This window comes from Amphiprion ocellaris, chromosome 18 (assembly GCF_022539595.1).
Source record: "Amphiprion ocellaris isolate individual 3 ecotype Okinawa chromosome 18, ASM2253959v1, whole genome shotgun sequence".
Taxonomy (NCBI): domain Eukaryota; kingdom Metazoa; phylum Chordata; class Actinopteri; family Pomacentridae; genus Amphiprion; species Amphiprion ocellaris.
Window position 1 is genome coordinate 31,476,783 of NC_072783.1, and position 18,497 is coordinate 31,495,279.

General features: G+C 39.8%; 1 protein-coding gene across 1 annotated transcript in view; it reads right to left on the minus strand.

The window, feature by feature from the left end:
• The window catches only part of LOC111570635 (carbohydrate sulfotransferase 15-like), a 38,616-nt gene extending 23,955 nt beyond the window's left edge, over positions 1-14,661 (minus strand). The window contains exon 1 of the mRNA XM_023273501.3: positions 14,381-14,661. The gene's annotated coding sequence lies outside the window, so the exon portion shown is untranslated. The remainder of the gene's footprint in view (positions 1-14,380) is intronic.
• Positions 14,662-18,497: the final 3,836 nt, after the last annotated feature.

The window sequence follows — 18,497 nt, forward strand, 5'->3', positions numbered from 1 at the left end:
CAGTTTCCAATGAATAATTTATCAGGATGAACTCAGATGTGATGTGTCTGTAACTTATTATCTAACTTTCAAAATTTATACCCGCATGAGTTAAAATAATTCTGCCAGATATCTTTGTGTGTATTTCAGTATTTTCCCTGCTACTCTTGGTGATATTTTTGAAGCTTTCTAACATCTTCCAGTCACTTTAATTCAGTTCCTCTTTGTTATCTTTTTTTGCCTCGTGTTTTGTGTCGGTGGTCAGATGTTGTCGGCGCTTGATGTTGATTCATATTCTTTGTTTGTGAAAAATTAATCGGCCTCGCTGACAGATTTTGAGATGTAGGTTGAAATAACAGACATAGCCGAGACAGATTTACCGGAACGCTGACTGACAGACAGGAAACTTGCAGAGTAAAAGCAAAGAGGAGGAAATGTCATGAAATACTGCTTTCATTAATGGATTTTCAGCACTGTGTAATAGGAATGGCTGTATTGGGGATTTTTAAAAACTTCCTGCAGTGTAAATCAACGTTTTTACCTTGTTAACCTGTCCATATGGTGTTTTTTATAAGCTGGAAGACACTAACTCTTCGCTAACTCAAGTCTCCTGGGTGACTCAAGCTGGGTTTGAGGTTACTTGACCCTGATATTTCCACCTTAAAGCTGCAGTGTAACACAGATTCAGACACCATGGATTTCATATGTAAGATACCAAAGAAACCAGTTCTGTCAACTCACCTGATTCTGATCTTATTTGCTCATTAAACGGCCTGTTATCATCGCACATCATTCCCATATACATTCAATATTTTTCACTCTGATCATCAATAAACAGACGATAAGCCCGAAAACGTCAGTGTCCTCTTGAGTACGACAAAATGGTGAAATGGAGCTTTGTAACATCAAGTAAACGTGGCTACAGAATATATTTTAAACCAGAAATGGATCGTTTTTTTTAAACCTAACCAAATAGTTTTGGCGCCAAAACTTAACCAATCACTGGGTGAAAAACAAGTGAAAGTCAAAACAAGATTTAAGTCAAAAAATGAGAGTAGAATTGTGGCTCAATATGAGCCTTGAACTCTAGTTTGATGGATGAAAGTCTGTTGACTAATGCCTCCTCCATCCCTTCCAGCCTTCAAATGTGGAGCGTCTACATGTTGTTAATATTATCATTTAATAAATTCACTTTTGATAGCTTTACCTGTGTCTTTTCCCATTTTTGTCACAGTCTATTTGCTGGATGATGGCTGTTGCTATTTGCAGGTACTAAATCATACCTACAGCGTTATAAAATGGAATGATAACACAGCCGACTAGGAGGTGGAGGAGTTCCCTACCTGTCCATATGCATGGGAATGATGTGTGCTGATAATATCTATTGAATGGCGTGATAACATCCAAACTGGTTTGAGTGTCATTATTCTTCTTCAGAATTGGTTTCCAGTTCAAACATCCGTCTATCCATCCATTATCTATACACAGCTTAATCTTCATTAGGGTCACGGATGGCTGGAGTCTATCCCAGCTGACTTGGAGTGAAAACAGGGAACACCCTGGACAGGTCACCAGTCTGTCACAGGACTTCATATAGAGACAATCACACTCACATTCACACCTATGGACAATTCAGAGTATGAGCCTGAGCATGTTTTTGGACTGTGGGAGGAAGCCAGAGCACCCAGAGAAAACCCATGCATTTTCAAGGAGAACATGCAAACTCCATGCAGAATGATCTTCTAGCTGCACGGTGAAAGTGCTAACCAAACATGTGTGCTGAAATTAGTCCAATATGACAACTAGCTGTGTTGATGCTGAGGAGCTTTCCAGTGTTTGAACAGAATTGCACATGAGCTGGTGTGCTTGAGCTGCAGCAAGTAGTGGATGCATGGTTGGACTTTATAGATCTAAACATTCTAGAAGAAACAACAGTGCTAAGTTATATCTGAGCCAGTTTATGGCAGAAAGGGATTATTTTCATGGAAAATCTCAGTATGTAACATGAATACGAGTTGGATACAAGAACTTGTCGTTCAAGCAACTTTAAAAGATGCATCAATCAGTTTTTATACCCTGAAGGTCCAGTTCTGGTGTTTTAAACTGCCAGTACTGTGGGAGGCAAATGCAGCCTGTAACATTTATATCGAGCAGCATTACCAACTCAGCAACATATATGATTTCCTAGGAGGTGGATTAAAAATCAAGGCTACCCACACATACTATGAATAGAAACAGAAGTGTCAACCTCACATCAACACTTCTTCACTGATGTAACGATAGAAAGATCCACACAGGAAACAACTCTAGAAACAAGTGCAAGATGCTAAAAGTTGTTACATTACCCAGTGTGACCTTCAGACGACCACCTTTTCATTTGTTCAACACTCCGCCAACACCTGGTCCTGCTCGCCTCCGTGCTCCCTTTATGAGACCTGACAGGCAGCTTCTCTACATGTGGACCAAAGTTCAATCTACTGTTAATCCTTGTTGTTGACGAGAAGCAGACAGACCAGAGGAAAAGGAGCTGGTAATTAATCCAATGGGAATGTTTACTGTTTCCAGTAGAATGCCTCCGAACCCACAGAGCAGCAGAAATGGCTCCGCTCCAAAACATAAAATTTTGGGGGGAAAACCAGATATTTAGGGTAAAGCAACAAAAAATAACATGTGCAGAAGAAGGAATCCAAATGTTGTGGGTAGCACTTCCAAGACTATATTTAGATGTAAAACAATATTGCAATTGCGGAATATTTTTCCACCCACATTTTGTTGCCCAGTGATGCTTTTGACAGTTATGGGACACATCTGTAAACACTGTTCTGTACGGTGGAATCACACTACACTTAAGCTCGGTAAACCACTGCTAAAATGCAACTTTATGGCACAGCTGCACATGTATAAATATGTTATGTTATAAAAGCTTGATGGCACTGCAGAGGAACGAAGCAAAGGAATTCAACATGTTGATCAAAGTGTTCTGAATATCTATTCACAACAGAAATCAGTAACAGTAAAAATAAAAGTTTGCAATGATTTTGTGGAAAATCCCTTGTTTGTCTGGCGCGGGTGAATAATTACTGTTTAGATAAAATCTTGCATTCGTTAAATCTCATCTTTTTTGACCAGTCATTGCTAATGTTGTTGGACTATGATCAGAACTAAACCATCTTCTTAACCGGTTTAGCAGTTGTGAGGATGGCAGTGTCAGTTTGTCCCTCACATTATGCTCCCCAGAGGATGATTCCTCTACTGATTTTGGTGATACCTGGCATCTGGGGGGCCAGCAGACTGATTTTATCGATTTAAGTGCACAAACAACTAGCAGATTGCCATGAAATCTTCTGCCTTTATTGGTGCATTCCCAAGAATTACCCATAATTCCACTCTACACCCAAACAAATTAATGCAAAGATTACATCAGTCTTTTTGAGTTATGACAACGTCTAAAGAAACTATGTTCAACCAGCTACTTACATTAAATTTGTGGAATTATTTCTTCATCTACAATCAAATGTATCTTTGATTATCAGTTTTACACTTCAGATATAGTTCAGGCATGTTAAAGTAGAGTTGGGACTTGAAATCTTGACCCAAAGGTGAAGAAAAACTAAGTAATCAAGCTATTTTATGAAGTTACCTCGACTTGAATTTTGTTTTAAGTCAACTTTGAGTTGAAATTACACACAATGTTAAGTTGATGTGATTACCAACCCTGCTAGGTCAGTCAACCCCATCAAAATAATGTTTTCAGCCTGGTTTATCTAAATCAGTAAAAAAAAAAAAAAAAAAAAAAAAAAAAAAAAAGAAACCTAATCAAATAAAATCTGGCAACCATGTATTTAATTAAGTGATCATTATATTCAAATTGTAATTTTTTGAATATTGCAGTGAGTTTTCTGGACTCCTTGCAACTCCTTGTTTCCCAGACGCTTTACAACAAAAGTGAAAACTAAGAAGTTAAATGATCCATCAAGCCACAATATGTCTGAAATAATCCAAAATTATCTTTTAATACCTACAAAACCAATTGCATTCCCATGAGCATCAGCTGTGTTAGCCAGTTTTAGGATGCGAACACGCTAGAGTTGAAGTTTTGTAGAAAATTGCTATTCTGACTGATATTGCAATTTGATTACTGATATATTTTTTAAAGACAAGCTTTAGCTCAATATTCATTCTGTAATAGTCTTTAAACGTGATGGAGTATTATCACGAGATGCCATCAGAAGCATACATGTCACTGTAAAATCTCCTAAAGTGTCTATCTTTTTACACAAGGAGGACAATATGAATTTGGAAAACTGCTGACGTGACAGTAAAAACCCTGGGTCAGAGACGTTGCATAATGCATACTGTAAATTGTGTTGTATCATAATAGCATAGTTTTAACAACACAACACACACATTTGATCGACCGCAAGATAAATTAGTTTATACAGAAAATAATAGGCAGGTTAACTGTGAATGAAAATAAGCTTTACCTGCTGACTTGCTCCTCACCTACAGTGTGCATTTTCAGTTGCTAACCTGAGATTGCGTGTGATATTATTACTTCTCCACTTTGAAAGGAGATGTGAAAATAATTCACATGCAAAACGCAGAAGGAAGTGAAAATTTTGGCCTGAGAACTTCATATGTTCATCATTTGTGTAAACCAGTGTATAGAACTAAACATACAACTTGGTATATTTACTCAGTACTGTGCCTAAGTACAAAATTAAGGTACCTGGCTCAAGTTTTTAAATTTTATTCTACTTTCTACTGTATTGTATTGTACTTTTCACTACACTACATTTATCTGGCAGCTGTGGGTACTATTTACTTTACAACAGATCAGGATATAATGACTGATATAGACTACAATAAGTTCTTATTGACCCAACAGTACATAAAATAAGTGTATTCAGCTTCACTTCTGTCAGCTGCAATATGCTGCTTGCACATGAATGCATCAGTACTAATAATATAATAGCATAACCTAACATTTATTAGGAAAACTTTTACTGCTATATTTTAAGTTCATTTTGCTAATGATACATACTTTTACTTTTTGGATTTTTACATGTCACTGAGTATTTTTAAATTGCAGTATTGCTACTTTCACTTAACAATCACACAAAACATCAGACTTTAATGGTGAAAATGAGAAAAAAAAACACTAAAAGTTGTTCAGCGCTCATTATTTTACTAATTTATCTAATCGGTTTGAAACTATTTTTCAAGCACACAATGTGGAGTTGTAGGAACTTGACTGGCAATTATAATTAGCCATGACCTATTAATCAGTGGCTCCACTGCAATTCAATTCAATTATAACTTCATTGTTTTGTATTTTTTAGCATTAAAGGTTATTCGCTCAAAGTTTGAACTATAGTTCCATGATAAATTTGTGATATGTAAAGGTGCTATTAGTCTTAAGTCATTAGTAAAGAATAAAAAGAATATTTGGGATGTGTTGTGTCATTATTCCCATTTAACAAGTGTATTTTATAGGATTTAGTTGTCGTTCACCAGATAGATGAAGATAGTGATGGTGCTTTGAAGTACAGTCGGATAAGCTGATGTCGCAGAGGAAAGCTTGGAGGAACTAATTTGTTGGATAGAAACTTTTTCTCCTGTTGAGCTCTTTGCTTGCTTTTTCTCAGCTTTCATCAAATGAACTTGTTTACTTATCAGACTAAAGCTGGAAGGAAACTTGAGCACCTCCCAGAAAAACAAATCTTTCTCAAATCCTGCAGTTGTGCGGATTTCAGGAGCAACTTGGCAAAATCTGAGGAATTCAGCTTTTCTCTGCACATGCAGCTTGGACGCTCTCGATGCCCGGTAAGGCACCGTCTCCGCTCGGTGAACCCGAGTCGGCCATGTTATTAAAGGCTCCTCTTTTTCATCTGCGATGGCGTGTGATGATGAGGAGAAGCACCACGGGCTGTGATGTTTTCAGAGCGGCTTCCTGTTTCGTCTCTAATTCCCTGACTTCTTTAGGTTCTCCCGGAGATGTATAGTAATCCTGTGCAGGAGCCTTTCACACCTAGTTAACAGTCAGAGCTTCATCTCTAACTGCGCTGAACCTGCTGCCAGATAAGGATATGTGCATGGATTGAGCGTTAGCCTGTGACTGCCAAGAAAATGTGTGAATTAACAAAACGTAGGCTATTACCAAGTCGGCTGGCTTTCTGCTCCCTCGCTTGGGAGTAGGCCTGATGCAAACAGTTTTAGGGAGGCTACTCGAGGGCATCCCAGTGGATCCATAATATTAACTCGGCCTGTGGATTGTCAACTTATAAGATGCTGCACTTTATCTTCTCCCTGCTACATTATACATCTGACTCCACAATAATGAAGGCTCGGACAAATTCTCCAGGCTTAGCAGGCAGGCAGGTTAATTCTCCAAATTAAAGGTGAGCATAAAGAGGTCTCTGTCTAATACGGAGAAATAATTCCACGGCATCTTAATTTTTAAGGTTGCCAATATGTTCCACCACCAGCAGAAAGGATTACTTACACTGTAATTTGAGTGTCAAGTAAATCACAATAATACATCTGTCCTGTCCTACTTCCTTCTGAAAGTAGATTAGAGTGGAGGAAAAAAAAAAGCACAATTCTACCTGCTTGGCTACATCCTGATAAATGAAGTCAGGGTGAGTGATGTTCTAACTACAACAGCACATCCATCTTGCAAAGTGCAACAATTTCTCAGCTACGCCAATGGTTCATATTGGCAGCAGCTGCCTGCACAGATATAAAACCCCAGCTCCAAATTAACTTGGCAGGGATAATCCCACAAAATGATAGCTGCAGCGATGGAAATAACATTTGTACAAATTCCTTGTGACCCCAGCCAGGTCGGAGTGTGTCTCCCCGCTGCCAAAAAGCCTTAAAAATGTAAACAGCCCTGCAGGTGCGTCTGACACTTTGGCTGGACATTTCAGAGCTGTCTGGTAAACGGAACTCGATGCTGACCTCTGAACTCGGACAGACGTGCAGCCAAGTGACACGTGCATGTTAAGACGCCACCTCTTGTTTGAGTTAAATGAGCCTCAGGACTGCTGCTGCCGCCGCTGGCACTTTTAATCACCACATTAACCACATGTTCAGTTATATTACTAGTAAGACGGAGTACACAGAAATTGAACTTGTCTGCAGGTCAGTGAGGAGACCGAGAAGCAGTCAGCAGTGAAATTATCAAGAACAATGCTACTGGTTTGTAGGTCAATCTAAAAGAAAAGAGGAAAGAAAAAAATTCACAACAGTACAGTGAGGAATGGCTGAGGTATTGAAAGGCTTCACAGTTGCTCATTTAAAAGGAGTAGCCAGAGGTAATTGGAAAATGAACACATCTCTCTGTGGTGCTGTACGTTGTTTAGGTCCCCACAGGTTTGTGCTGAGGCCCATTAGAGTGACATCTGGAAGACAGATACTGGAGTCGCACATACAGACACACAACCACTAACAGTGGGTCTTTCTGCAAACCTAAGGGATTCCATGGCAACATGTGAAAGCATCCGTGACTCACTGGTGAAGTATATATATTTCAGAAGACATGCGTGTGAAAGCATTTCCTAATAACACGTGATAAGCAAATATTCACATCTGGATGCCCCTTTTCTGTTTATTTTTGATAATTTGTCTGTGTTGTTTAGTATGTTTGTTTTATTTTTAAAAAACTTTGAAATTAGATGAAATAATCAATAATACAGAAATCTGGTGACACAACATCTCTGTGGTTTAATTATTTCCTAATTACTTATTAATGGCTAATTTGCCATTTCTCCGTATGTTTAATTTCATTTTACCAGAAGCCTTTTTGAGTTATGAATGTCCCTCATTTACCAAAAAAGAAAAAGAAAATAGTCATTAAAAATAATTTAATGTGTATTTTCTGACCTCCCACCTACTAGAACTATTTGGTTAAGAATAATAAAAGATCACTGATAGCTGGTAGCAAACTCCACTTTATCAGCATCCCATCAGGTAAAAATCAGTTTAAACCAATCAGTTCCTTTAGAAAAAAAATGTTAATTTCTTCTTAGAAATTCAGTAAAAACCTTCTGATGAATAAAAACGGTGATATTTACGTGTATTGTAAAGTTGTATAGTTTTCCCAGCATGTGTGTTATTGTCCCCTCACAAGACAGTCCCATAAATCAAAATACCAGCTGTGTAAGGGGGGCTGCTCTCATTCGCCAAAATCCATCTATATGGCACAACTGGGTACAGATGGTAGGGGAAATAAAAGCCAGTTTAGTCTCCCATGCCTCATTAATACAAGCAGTGACCCCCAACTTGGCAGGGGCTCACAGCAACTGCGGGGTGCCAGATTTATCTTCTTACTCAGCACCTCAGAGTCCCAACATGATATCCAAATTATACCATAGGCTTTATCTAAATGATGTCTGTAGAAACTGTGACGTCACCCGTTGGTTTGGACAGCATGAGCCACGAGCGAATCTGACTCGGAACTCAAGGACGCTATGCATAGAATAGTTACTTGTCAATGCCAAGGTAGCTAGACCCTAAAGCATGCATTGCTTTATCTTCTATTTTGATCTAAATGGGGCCATAACTGCTGGATTAAACGTGGTGCCGTATTGAAGGAGATCTAGCGATTAAAGACTATAAACTCACTGTTTACTGAGGTAACAAATGAAGTCAGAAGTCGGGTCATTTTCTGATTTATCGGACTCAGTTTAGCAACCAGAGGAGTCTCCCCCTGCAGGCCATTAGATAGAATGCAGGTTTAAGTTTGCACTAGTCTAACTCATTGGATATAAGCCACCGATCATTTCAATTGGGGAAAAAAAACATCTAAACAACAACCTAAACTGAAAAGGATTTTGATCCTGTAATAAAACAGCCCTCACGTAAATGTTCCACCACAGCAATTCCACTCTTCACTATTTTGAGGAAACTTTAAATCCATATCCTCTGATTAGCTCCGCCCCCAATGACTGTGATTGGTTTAAAAGAGTACAAACAACCAGAATGTGTTTTTTTCCTCCATAGCAGAATAAACGTGTGGTGCAGTCAGACCATTGTGTTCTACAGAATGGGCTGGCGAAGCGAGACTACTTTCGCATTGTTCGCTTCTCAGACCTGGAGGCTTTATCATCTTTTATTTACAGTTTATGGGTTAGACAGTTTCTCCTGCTATTGAAGAAACTTGTCCTACAAACTTGTCAAGAATGAAAGCTCACATGCTTTTTGGAAACATCTAGGTTTCCATGTGTGAACTGATGTTTTCATGTTGTATTCTCACACTGTATGTTGGGATCAATGCTTCATACGAAGCATTAAAAATGGCTAGTTTTCCTGTGTCCATCTTTCCACTTGTAAACAGAGAAGGATGAATGACAAGTGACAATTTAAATGATTCTTAAGGCAGCATTTGATTAGCAACATGTCTCTTTTTACAGCAGAAAAAGAATGAAATTAGAACACGTCGACATGATTTCACATGACTGACTAGAGCCAGTAACATTGGAGAAAAAGACTTCCATGCAAGTCATTCACTTGATAAAGCATATGAATGTCTGTCAGCATGGTGGCTTAATCACTGGGAGCTCATCAATCATGATGACAAACAGCCCTGGACCGCAACTTTATACAGACAAACATCTTCTGGTTACTCCGTCACAGCCACATAAATCCTCTCCAGTGATCCACTACTCTCATCAGGGATACATAACCTAACTTCACTGGAGGATCCATCCATCACTAGGGCGACCTGCATGCGACATTATTCTCAGAGTCCAACTCCTACACTTGAGCACAGCCGGATACTGTCTTGGCTACAGATCATTCAGTCTAAAACCGGAGCCTGCTGTCACTTAGATGCATGCACACTAAAACAGCAGTCTGTTTTATGAAAATGTATGAAACAAATGGTTAGTGGTGACAGGCGTGAAGCTAAAGATGGCATCTTTAAGAGCTGACATGTTTTGATAGACTGCTGAATAGCCTGAGACACTTCAACAGACATTCGGAACAAAATGGCATCTGAGAAGCCAGTTTGTTTAGTTTGATGCAAAAACTCTTTGACTTACTGATGATGTAGTTGTATGTGTTCTCAGTAGCTGGCTTAGAATGTGCTGTCTAGACTTTTTCCTTAAATAATAGAGCTGTAACAAACATTTATTGATTATTCTATCAAATTTTCTTTTTCTGATTTACTGATGAGTCTGAAGAAACACAAAAAAATAATAGAAAATCCCTTTCAAAAGTTTTGTAGAGCCTAGTGTAATATCTTCAAACTGCCTGTTTGGTTGAAACCAATATTCCAAAACCCCCAAATATTCCTTTGAAAATAAATGAAAAGCCTCATGTTTGAGAGGCTGTAGCCAAAGACAGTTTTCTATATTTGGTTTGATAAATAACTTAAAATAGTTTATTGATAATCACAATCTTCTGTCGATTATTTGAGCATTTGTTTCAGCACCAACCAACCAATAATCTCCCAGCAAAGGACTGCAGTGGTCGTCTGTCCCAGCGAGATTAACTATCAAAACCTGCCCAAATATGAACAGCTCATCTAGAATTGTTGAGGCTTTAAGCACAATTTATGAATCCAGGAAGAAAAGTAGTATTGTTTTTGTTCTGTAAAGTCATAGGGTTTTTCTTTTGTGGCGTGCTTAGTCACTACAAGTCATGCCATGAGGAGCTGGGAGTAACTGAGCCACCCTGGTTAAATGCAAGTTTTGTTCCACTGTAGCAAGTTAAAGTTGTTTACCTCGATGACGTGTTGGAGGTGTTCTTGGCGTAAACCACAGTAAGAGTCTGTCACCTGGAGGCTTTTTCAGATCACTGTGGCTGTTTCTGTTTCTACTTCCCAGAATACCAGGGAATATGTCATATCCATTCAATTATACCTGTTTGTAATCAAGAAAAGCACCAGCAGTGATGCTTTGCCACCTCAGTGGTAAACACATTGGATTTCCGCTGGGATGGCGGGAAGTTATAGGAAATTTTTAATGTGAAGCAGCAACAGCATTAACCAAACACAGCTCCAATATGGAAGAAGGCGTTCAGTAAACAGTGCAGTAAGAAAAAAACAGGAGTGAAATTAAACTCCAAACTGTGGAGATTCAGGCAGAAGCTGCAAAAGTACTGAACACAGAGAGACTTTTAAGAACAGAGCTTTAATCTCCAGCACAGACAGGCTTGAGTGGCTAAGAGAGGAAGGTCTGCTCGGATACCAAGGAGGACCACAGCAGCGCGGCTCGCCACAGCTATCCCTGGCTGTGGAAACACATGTCACTGCGGGTTGGCTTGGCACACTCTGGCTAAAGCAGATCAACCAGGACTAACTGGAAAAACCATATTAGGAAAAGCAATCATATGGTTTGTGGGGGGGTCAAGGGTCCGTATGGGCAGTCTGTGTGCCCCCGTGGCCCAAAGGAGGCCTGTTGGATGGCCCCCGATGCATACTTGACACTAAACATCCTGCAGCAGCGACTGAAATAAAAGACCCCTAAAAGAGAGGTCAAATGCTTCATTTGAGAAACACAGAGCGCTGCTTCAGGCTCTCAGGCTGAGAAAGGACATGTAGCAGAAAAAAAAGGTGTCAGAGTTATCAGAGCAGGGCTAGAATGCATGAGTCACTGGGAAAACCAAGGAGCAGAGAATATCTAGAGGACCGGTCAGACGCAGAGACTCTGGGGCAGTCAGTTGCCCCGTCTGGTGCAAAATGTCCCAGACAAGTTCACAAAAGACAAGGAAATGTGGGGCAAAAAAGGAATCTGGCAGCAAGTCAGGCCGGCCATGCAGCACAATGTTTGTTATTGCTTCTGATTTCATTTTGATGAATCATTACACCGCCAGGGCCTCGACAGAATATTTCTATTTCAAGATGTTTGGATACCAAAAAAAAAGCACTCTCCTTATAACTAAATTGAAACTGTGTGAATAAACAAAAGCAGCACGCATGTTAAAGTCTTCATTTGAATCCAAAGTGTCTCAGCTAATAAAAGCTGCTCCGCTGCACAAATTGCATGTTTTGCAAAACACAAAGAAGGGGAAAAAAAACAAGTGTTAGTCTTCTGAGCTTGCACTAATCCAATGTGTAGTTCTGCACTTGTCTAACAATTGGGATACGTTTTATCACTGTCACTGTCTAATGACTTGAAATCCATGAGTCTGAAAAGGGCACGGTTCTTCGCATGTTTGCTGCCAAATTCTTGCCACTTTTCTTGATGAATTGACCTTAAAAAGGCCATTTAAATTGAATTCCCTCTGCTATTTAAACTGAATTTCCTTCCCTTGAGAAATCTTCAGTAAAGATTTCAATAACAAAGGATTTCCCTCTTTGTCTGCGTTGCAATAATTAAGAGTCTACAGCTGGGCTATTACTGAAAGAAGCATTATCAAAGGAATCTCTGTTGATAAAATACAAAAAAAACAACAACATTGGATTCATCTTAAAGGCTGCATTTCCTGCTGTGATCACATTAACATGTAATCAAAGTCTGATTGAAAACCTCATCATTCATCACAACTGACAGAAGCGCCATGACATAAACATGATTCTCTAGCCAGTTCTGTGTCTGTTTTTGAAATTAACACTTCATCAACCAAGAGGAAAGTCAATGCCACGTCTAAATCAGGAGCGATCAGCCAGAAATATTATAGCTCAACTTAGGCCGGACAGAGTAATTCATCAAAGCGCTCCGCGGAAATCTGTGTGTTGGGGGGAGAGATGAAATGAGCTCAAACCAAACAGTGCCTGCTGGAGGCCACGCACACTACACCCAGTCACGGCATTTAAATCATCCTAATCATCCATCCCACTCGCTGTATAATAATATATCGCAGTGAGAAAGAGATTCCCCACCACATTTACAACGCCTACGCCTCAGCTTCACACACAGGACTGTGTCAACTTGCAAAACACGCCCTGACATGGCGCACACGCACACACACACACACACAGCATACATGTCTAGCCATGTAAACAGCATCATTATGAAAGATGAGCTTTAAAGTGCTCCTTTGTGCTGAGAGCAATTATTATTTTCATTATTTTGGAGTTTTTTTGGCCATAAAAAACTACAAAATCAACAAGGTGACATCTTTAAATGCTGGTTTAGTCTAGTTAATAGTCCCACAAATGTTAAATCTGCACACATTTGAGGATATAGAACACATTGCTTGATAAATGCTTCAAGTGTTTCAATAGTTTATTCATTTCCTGGTGTTAAACTAATCAATGAAAAGGCTCCAGCTCTGGACAGATTTCCCATCACTTCTGCATCCTATTTACCTGCTGTGTCTCTGTTTTCAGTGAAAACCAGAAGACAAATGTGGTGGGCAAGCAGCTGCACACTGGATAATTAAAAAACTCTTGTACTGTGCGCATTAACTTAACCAACCTGAAAGTATTAAGGCGTGCAAGGGAGGGAGGGGGGCGGTTAGAGTGATGTGATGCACCCTGAGGGCATGTCTCAACCCTTAACCGAACCCTCACATGACTCCATATTGCACAATGTGGATGTCTTGGAGATGCATCTGGCCAGACAAAGCTTTGATTTGCTAAGTTTGTGAGTCAAAAAACATCTTGTTCATTAATTGTGCTTTTGATGGCTCTGCTCAGATCCTGACCGCACTGTAATGATCTGAATGGGAACCATAAGTCTTTGTGTAATTTCACATAAATGTGATCACTTTCAAGCATCTTGGACATTTCCACACATTTGCTTCCCAGCAGCAGCAGCAGCAGCAGCCTGTGGTCTGATTGGTGTCTCAGGTAGGACAAAGAGAGGAGAAGGACCGCTCCAGTCGCCTCCTGAGGCTTCCCCCTTGCTCTCTCATTGGTCAGCGGGGAATCCTTTTGTTTTGGCTCTCACGGTTGAAAATCCTGCATCTCATGAATGGGGAAGCCAAATATTGCCTGTAGAAACTAAAACGAACGCATCTCTAGAATAAAAAAAAGCATTTTAATTCACATGGTTAGAATCTCCAACCACAGTTGTGATTTCTTATAATCGCCCTTAATAAATACTCCTTCGTGCAAAAGCAGCAGCAGCTCTTTCACTTTAAAACAGCGAGCAGAAATGAGTGAACTCTTGAGTTAGATTAGAATACATAGTGACCCATTCATCCTCTATACGCGCAGCCTCTCGGCGCTGAAAGGAGCCCGTTATATTGGTGATGTCTCCGGTTGTATACAGGGCGCACACACAGTCAAATCAGACCCAAACTTTTCCATTTCTTGCACCCACTCCCCTGCACGGAGCTGAAAAAAGAACCGAGGGCATGAACTTCACTTGGCACGGAGACGATAAAAGCGCAGAAAATCCGATACATGCGCTGAAAGAAATCAAAATGCATGATAATAAATGACACTAAGGAGGGAGATATTGATAATAGCTGCTGTGGGAAATAAAATATTTAAAAAACCACCTACCATGAGTTTCTTTGTTGGAGCCGGCAGCGCTCACACGACCAGCCGCATGAAACTACTTCTCATTGCCGGCGCGTATATTTCCATTCCGAGTCCCTGGTCACGGGATTAATAGCATTTGTAAGTCCGTGTAATTATTATTTTTTTCTCCCCTTCCCTCCGCTGGCGATTAGTTGAGAACAAGTTGTAGAGTCTCTGCTATGTGACAGCCTCTCTTCTGCTTCTCTCTCCCAAGCTGCCGATATGAACGGTGGGAGTCAGCCTCTCTCTCCCCCACTGTCTGCCTCCCTCTCGCTCTCTCCCTCTCCCTCTCTCTACTGGTGAGGTGGTGAAGGGTGAGGGGTGACAGTGGGCAAATGGGGGAGGGAGCAGAGGGGGTCCCTTAACAAGAGCTATAATAATCCCTACACAAACAGGAAAAGTACCTCTGAGAATAAAGTCAGAATAAATGCCCATTTTCTAATTTTAAAAAAATACATTGGCTTGCTTATTTAAATGTTTTACAGTCATGCACGGGTTTCAAGATATCTCTTTCGGATTTCTAACTGCACCCAAATACAAAGGAGGTAAGGGAATTGCATTTATGAAACACATAGTAGGTCTATTCATATTTATATATATTACATTTTTTAAAAATCATAGTTCTATTTCTAGCGGTTAAGGTAGTCGCCATATAGCTGCAATGTTCCCAGATGGATTCCTTCATTGCATGTGGCTAATAAAAGCGGCAATATATACAGCCGCCTATCAGCCGTACAATAACCTCACAAATAAAATGAAGTAATAGAGAAAGCTAAAAGATGCACTATACAAGATTTAGAGCATAAACGTTAATATAGCAGCGAGCTACTATCCAATGTGCAAAGATGCATATACTGGGGTAATGGAACCATTGGCAGAAAATGAAGTCACACCCCATCTGTGTCCTGTAATCTGAGCTTCCCTGTTCTATGTTTTGGCAGCCACATGCATGTTGAGTGCATGTGAAACCCTCCCTTTGAGACTGTTGGCTCCCTCCGCATTCATGAACAGACTAATGGTGCGTTCCAATACTTCCATCCTATACACTGTAGTATGCCAGAAAATGATTTAGAGTGTCCCAAAATATAGTATGTCAAATACCAACAACACCCGAATGTACCGTAAACATAACAATAATGCTCTATTTCAAATAAAGAAAAAAAAACACATTTTCTCATGTATCCAAATGTTTTGCAGTCATGCATAGGTTTCAAGATATATCATAGGGCTCGTCCTGGTGGTTGAGGACGTCGGAATATAGCTGCAGTGTTCCCAGATGGATTCCTGCCACAAGCCTTCACTGCATGTCGCTAACAAAAACAACAATATATACAGCCACCTATCAGTTGTAGCTAACCACACAGATAAATTGAGGTAACAGAAAGTTTAAAGATGCAGTATGTAAGATTTAGAGCATAAATGTTGCGTTAATATTGCAGCGAGCTACTATCCGATGTGCAAAGATGCATATACTGGGGTAATGGAATCATTGGCAGAAAATGAAGTCACACCCCATCTGTGTGTCTTGTAATCCGAGCTTCCCTGTTCCATGTTGTGCATGTGAGTCCCTCCCTTTGAAACTGTTGGCTCCTGCCGCATTTATGAACAGAGTAATGGTGCGTTATTTTTTGTTGGCTCTCATGTACACAATCTTTCTGGTTGTAAATGAAGGTGAAGGGAGAGGGAAGGTTTGGCTAAAGTGCCTGAGATGTTGGTCCTTTTGTGGCATGTGGCAGTTCTGGATGTTACAGAGATCCTTTGAAAGTATGTTTGAGAGCTATTTGTAAAGATGTAGGAAGGTTTCAATGGCTGTAGGAAAGAACTGAGAGACTTATTAACACACTACCGGCTTTAATGTTTTTATGTGATTATTTTGAACAAGGGAGGTAGGTTTTGAAGTATAGGACAATTTGTTTATTTTATCCCAAGCTGATTCTAGGTATTTCATGTTTAGCATCTGCCTGATACTATTTTCCTCGATAATACACACTTCAACTATCGTAGATTAACTGTAGGACCTGGTTCCTGATATAGTTTACCTGAGAAGGTATTTGCTCCCGTGTTGGCAAGCAAAAAAATGCTGTGGGAATTCAGATAGTAAAGGAGCACTGTGATATAGACCTCAGGCCAGTTAACAAGTGTTAACTTAAGCTGTCAAAAAGTATTTCATTGGTCCTGTGTCCCATTGGGACATTAAACTACTGTCTTTGCATCTGTTTTTCATGTATTCGACAGCTGATGTAAACATTGAATCAGACAGAGATTTACACCGATACCGATCTAAAATTCTCGTGACCAGCCCCAAGCCAGTCACATCCCGAGTTTCTATCTTTGCCATTTAATGTTGTGAGAGATCTGCATGTATCCCCTCACTAAACAGGAGTACATGTTCCCACACAGTCCACTCATATTATAAATTGAGTTAATTATGTTCAGTCTTTTCAATGTTTGTTTTTAAGTCTGTCGATCTGAAAAACATGGATCCTATTCAGTTGTTTGTCACATTATTTTAATTTATTTCTATTAGTTGTTTTGCTAGCCATGTTTTTTTCTCTTTGTGAGGTTATTCATTGTGATCAGCATTGCCATGGAGGTGCGCCCATGATGGTGTTGACAAGTACCTGGTGGTTTTAATCAGCCTCATTGGAGCAGTTGATCTGTTTGGTTTATTGTTTGTATATTAAGTGGGTTGAATTAGTTTGAGTGGGGAGTGAGTGTTCATATACTTTCTGGGAGAATTGAATAGAGGTATGTTTATATTATATGTACATATTAATGATAGTTGTTCTTGTAGACACCATCCCTTCCTGTATAGTAATGCTATAGAAAGGTGCCTTCATGTACTGCGTGGATCAGGATATTTTGTCCTGGTTGTGGGTCAGGGGGAACCTGTGTCACTTCATGCTGTGTAAATGTACCTGATTTAAGTGTGATAATGCATTAAAATACAAAGATTTGCCAAAATTTGAATACTGGGCTTCATTCTGCTGATTGTATACCTCAGTTGCCACTGCCACCCTCACTTTCCAAGTACCATTGTAAAAACCTACCAATTGTATTATATTCCAACTGCTGCTCCTATGAACACCACAATTTGTGCGTGGATGTGAGCCTCATCACCACAGCAACCCATAATATGGACAAGAAGCTTCAAACATGTTCCAAAAGGGTCATATTTTAACCCAAACTTTGATATCTTCATAAATAAAACTAAATAGTTTTGGTGTGTAAATCTTAGCAAATAACAATTGACAAGAAAAGTAAGCACGGCGTGACAATGAAAGTAAACGGTGAGTGAAAATGAAACTTTATTCTTTAGAAGCTTTAGTCTAATGTTCTGGTATGGGACACCAGTCAGACTCACTGGATGTAGATTGCAAGTACAAGCTTGCAATTTATAACACATCACATCCTTTGTTTCTGCTGTCTACATGTTTCCGCTTTCAAATTCCCCTTCACTACCGGAAACAACAACCCCAGCCTAGCAACATACCACCATTACTGCATCCTGGGCTTGGCTCCACCCAACACAGCTGTGATTGGTTTAAAGAAATACAGCAAAGCCCCATAGCAGAATAATAATGAGATGAAGAGAGACTGTTCTGTGCTGTAGAATGGTCTGGCTACACATGACTAATGGAGTCCAAGTCTCCTGGTGAAAGTTCTGTGTCAGCCACAAGCACCCCTACAGCCTCCTAACATGAACATTGTGGCCTTCTGTGAGTGGAAATGTTTCCTACTATGTCATGCTGTTACCTAACATTTCTTTCAAATGCAATTGAGAATACTGTTTAGTTGCATCGGAAAGTCATTTCTTGGTGACACGGCTCACCATACTAATTAGGAAAATACCTAATCCTTTAATGTTATTTTTTTATTAGCTGTAGGCATCACAAATGCTCCATTCATGTTCTCTGTTTTCATTAGAAGCAGAAATCTCAGGGACAGATAGTCACATGTCTAGATAATACTGTCAGTAAAAGAAAAAGTATGTTTTTTCCTTTAAGGTCGCCAGTAATTGATGTTCATCTTCAACCCCTGCACTAAATGCTCTATAGATCTCTGTAGGAACTAAATAAGTACAAAAACACCATAAACC